Here is a 5309-nt window from a genome sequence, read left to right as displayed (position 1 = left end):
GCGGAGGGTGCCGCAGGGATGTGGGCGCCGGGCCGCGCCGCGCTATTTATGCAGCGCAGTGTTGCCGGAAGCGCCGGGCTAGCCCCGCCCCCGCCGCGCCGCACGTGGCGGTGTTTATCGGCACCGCCCCGCCCCCCGCAAGAGGCCCGGGGCGGGGAGATGGGCGGGGCTTGGCTAGAGGGGGCGTGGCCAGAGGGCGTGAACAGCGGCAAGACGTGCGTGAGCCCATGCGCTGCGCAGGGGTGTGAGTGCTTGTGTTCCATCGATAAAACATCAAATACCGTCTACAAATACATAGAAACATAAAAGCTCATGCATATTGCAATTCAGATATAATGGGTATTCCGGATATATTTCTATATTCGATTTATTGATACAAATAACACAAGCATTTACACAGGCATGTTAATACTTATGAATGTGGTTTACATTTTCATGTGTTGCAAAATTGTGTTCTATTTATAGAAATATACAGAATCTGAACATACAAATTTAGAACCTTGTGAAACATGCAGGCTGTATATATAATGTAGTATGTGGTTCTATATAGAGAACACTATATAGAGAGAAAGTTTTCTATATTGAATGGGTTCTAAATGTATGCTTCATATGTATATATTTTATACTTGCATAAAGGTTTATGTATGTACAACATAAAACATATAACATGTATAACATGGTTCATGTATAACATATGCATATCATGGTTTATGTACCTATTTTTTATATATTCATGTGGGTTTATATGAATTTCATTTTTATATATAATACTAATTATTTTTATATTTTATAGATAAATATGATGAAAGATACATAAATATGTGTAGCAATATTGCATATGGAAGTATGTATGATATATATACGTAGTTTATTGTGTGCATGCACTGGCATTTGGTAGCAGAAGTGTCAGGTACTGAGCATTAAGAACACAGGGGTTTTGCACTCAAGCCCAGGCTGAGGGGGCATGTTCACAGCCAGAGATGCACTATGGGACATTCTGTAAATATAGGACATTTCGGATTAGGATTACAACGTATTTAGCCGGTGTTGTGGTGTATGGATTTCAACACACTGATTTTCATATTGCGGGTTAGCATTACCTGGGGGCACTGCATGTGAGGCGTTCCCGGGTAGCCAGGAGCAACTCCAATCCCGTGGGAAGGGACGAGCAGCCACTGGAACGGGATGGCTGTTGGGATGGAGCAACCATCGGCCTTACCTGGCTAGTGCTTGGGGATGAGAGCTGAAGAGACATGGTGAGCAGCTGCTTGCAGGGCCTCAGGGATAAACTGCCCTAATCCAGGTCACGTTGACAGCAGTTCCCTGGCTGCGCTACTGGCGGCTATCAGGCATTTGGCAACATCTGGCTCTTGCAAGTGACGGTGTTGTATATTCACCCTCAAAAAAACCCCAAATCCCTAAGAAAAACAAGCACAGGAGGGCTGTGTGTGCAGATGCAGTGCTGCCAGGGCTGAAGGCAGACAGCAGAGCTGTGGGGTGTGTGTCTGCTGATGCTGGAAGCTCCACACCAGGAGCGTTGGCCACCCTTGGCCATCCCACCTCCATCTCCTGCCACAGCTCGCCAGTGGCAGAAAGAGTGAAAACCCGTCAGTTAGATGCTGCCATGTCTGATGTGTGGCTGCAGTCCCTGGAGACAGAAAGTGCTTTAGAGCAGCACTGAGCCACAGCATGTGTGTAAAATAAAATGCAAATACAAGGCCACCAGGGCCAAGCTCTCCTTCTGCTCATCCAATCCACCCTTTCAGGGCAGTGATCCAGCCTTCTTTACAGCAGTGCCAACTATTATTTGCATGGCAGGGAATCTGTTTAAGCTGTGAGAGTGTTTTGAGTAGCAAAATCACTTCTGTTGGGTTTCTTTGGCAGTTTAAGTGCCCCATGCTTTCCAGAGAGCATCTTCCAACAGAATCACTGCAGGTGATGCAACCACCAGACCCTGGAGGGGACCAGGTCTGCAACAATGGAGCTGCTTGGGGTGAGGCAACCTGTTAACAGCATCATTGAGCTCAGTGTGTCCCTGAAAGGCTGTGGCCTGTCATCCACATCCTGCCCTGGAGAGTGGGTTAAACCAGGTAGATCCATGTCACTAAAAATATCTTCATCCTTTCAATGAGGATAGCTTGGCAGGTCTAAAGTGCAGGTTCAGCCTGCAGAAAGGGATGCAGAGAGAAATGAGTGTGAGGGAGGGCAGATGCAGGCATTGAGTTGTCCCATCTCTTGAAAGCTGTCATAATCTGGGCTTATAACCCAAAAGCACCATCAAACCTTCGTGGATGTCCAGGAAGCCACTGATGATGATTGTTGTGAATGTTCTGTCTCTGGCGGTGTTCAAGGCCAGGCTGGACAGAGCCTTGGGTGATCTGGTTTAGTGTGAGTTGTCCCTGCCCATGGCAGGGGGGTTGGAACTGGATGATCTTAAGGTCCTTTCCAACCCAAATCATTCTGTGATTCTTTGATCTGCAGCAGGTGATCGGCTCCTGACGTAAAGCATCATATCAGACCGTGAGCTGGTGAGAGCTCTGGATTCAACCAGGCTGGGGGAGTGTTAAAGCCTTCAGAGGTTTTAACGCAGTGTGGCAGGAGACCTGCCACCATCAGCACTGTAGGGTAGCCTGAACACAAGCTGAAAAGTCATAGAATCATAGAATAGTTAGGGTTGGAAAGGACCTTAAGAGCACCTAGTTCCAAATGATATGATTGAAAGCACAACACAGAACTGAGAGCAGAGCTCGCTGTGCAGGCACTCAGGCCCAGCGCTGGGGTTCACTGGGCTGGACCTGCCGCAGGCACTGACACTTCAGAAATGGTGGCATAGGCAGAAATCAGAGCTGCTGCTCCAGAGCATGGACCCTTTCCCTGGAGACCAAAATAGATCTGCTCGTGGTTGAGCTGCGCTGCTCCCACCGGCTGGACACAGTAGCTGTGATCCGCATGGGAGCAGGTCACAGTGGGGAGGCTTTTTTGGGGGCTTCTCCCACACGCATGCTTCCACACCGAGGTGTTGCAGAGCAGCAGCCTCCTTAATAGTATTATTGAAGTACCTTTACTTAGCAGGTACCCCAAACCCTGCCTTCAGGCCGTTGGCATGCAGGGGTTGATGTAGCAGGGACAAAGCTGGGCACTGCCTGGGAAGGTGCAGAGATACTGCAAATGCAGGGATGGTTTTGTCCAAAGACGGTACATCTGTAACTGATTGTGGCTCCTTGTTTATGGATCTGGGAATCGGCAGCAGAAGGATTAAAAGTGGTGTGTTTAGCTGTGAAGGGAGAATGTTCCCATCCCTACACCAGCATGATGGCTCTTGAAGAGGCCTCCCTGCAGCATGTCCATCACAGCCAGCATTACTGGCCCATGTAGAAACCAATTCAGGCAGGCAGCCTGGTGTGCATATGTGTGTGCATGTTGCACAGACATTAGAGCAGCCTCTATTGCCTCCTATTTGAGCTCCCTAACCTTGAACCCCTGCAGGCCTGGGCTCTTCACTGAGGAATACGTTTTACCTCAGGGCATGCAGGAATGGCTCTGCCATTGGCCACAGCTGGTTGAAGCCAGAGGGGATTCACCATAGCACAGTTTCAAAGGGAAAAATTGAACTTTTGGGATGAGTTGGGTACAGGGTGATGTTGCCAAGCTTCCACAGGGTGCAGCTGGGAGTGGATATAGTCCTGGTGCAGCAGTGCAGCCACCCTGCATGCAGGGTGGTCAGGACTTCAACCTCTGTAGACTCATGGTCAGGATATATGGGTTATAGACACCACAGGGCAGAGTTAACACTGAAAATCAGCTCTGTCAGCACAAGTGGGCACTGAGGCTGTTGGTGAAGAGTACTGCACTGGGCAGTGTGTAACAAAACCCAGTAGTGTTGGCTTACAGAAGGGCAGCGGGTGCTTGGCTGTTTGTTGTGACTCATTTGGGCTCCCACAGGAACGTGGACTTTGGGAGAGATTCTGATGTGGTCATTGCATCACCAGTGTCTGCATTAAAGATTGCATTTCCTGCATGGGGGTAAAGTCAGGAGCCCTCTGTCAGAGCAAACTCTGTACAACAAGCCCTCATTTGGCACATCTTAGAGGGCCCTCAAGCCATCCCAGGTGAGCTCCCACCCTCTGATGGGCAGAGGCAAGGAGCTGTGTTTGGCTGTGGCAGCTGTGCTCTCAAACCTCAGTAGCAAAAGTATCCCTCTTTTACCCCCCAAATGAACCAGCTGATGGATACTTCCTTAGGGAAACAGACCTGGTAGCCTCTGTGCCCCCATCATCCCTGACTGAGCACGATATGGCTCACACTGCTGTGGGAGGGTTTGCTCTCTGGCAGACACACAGTGATGATGAAGAGCATCAGCCTTTGGGAACAGTGAGCTATGGTGTGGCCCGAGATTTGTTTTACTACACCTCTGTTCCCTGAAAGCAGCAAGGCACTGAGTGAGAGTAAATGCCAGAATAAGCTTGGCTCACTGGTGTGTGTTATAGGGATGCTTTAGGAGACCTGGTTTGTGCCTGGGATTCTGTTTCTCCTGTCTGGATGCCCACAGGTGTCCTGTGGAGCTTTATCTTTCAAATCATTCAGTAGCTCTGCCCTGGATCAGGCCTCCTTTTGGCCCTGGGCATGGGAGGGAACCCTCCTGCCCTGCCTAGAAGCTTCTTGGTGGCAACCTGGTGGACGTGGGTCAGTCAAGGCTCCCAACAGTGAATTCCTTTGGGATCCTCCTGGAACAGGGATGGGATCTCATGGAACTGTGTATGACCAAATGCCTCTCACCAGGGACTTCTGCCCGTACATTATCAGACCCTGGTTCTCAGATTGGCAGAGCACAGGTCTAACCACAATAACAGTGGCACCCAGTGCTCTTCTCATCTTCAAAGCATTAGTGGTGGGAATTAGTTCTCATACCAGATAGACGAGTCTGCTGACCCTCGCTCCACAGAGAGCAGAGTAAATGGTGTGATGAAGGGTGAATCAGGTCACGGCTGCAATGAAATCACAGCAGTTCCTGCCTGCCCGTCCCGTGACCATTAAACCTGAGGTAGTCATCAAGGACGTAGCTGGCATGCAAGGAGGTGCGGGAGCCAGACTCCTCAGGTGCAAGTCACGCAGCCCATGGGGAGGTGCTGGGCCATGACTCACCTTTAGAGGCAGGTTCCAGTGCTGGCTGTGGCTGGGGAGTTGCGGGGTGAATCCTCCAACAACTCACTCTTGGGTCTGGCAGTGACACCACTCAGTTAAGGATGCAGAAAGGGAATAAAGGGAAGATAAAGGGAAGCAGCTCCTGGCTGGATCAGGGGGCTGAACTT

Source organism: Melopsittacus undulatus, chromosome 1 (assembly GCF_012275295.1).
Source record: "Melopsittacus undulatus isolate bMelUnd1 chromosome 1, bMelUnd1.mat.Z, whole genome shotgun sequence".
In the NCBI taxonomy this organism is placed as follows: Eukaryota; Metazoa; Chordata; class Aves; order Psittaciformes; family Psittaculidae; genus Melopsittacus; species Melopsittacus undulatus.
This window is presented reverse-complemented; position numbering follows the sequence as displayed.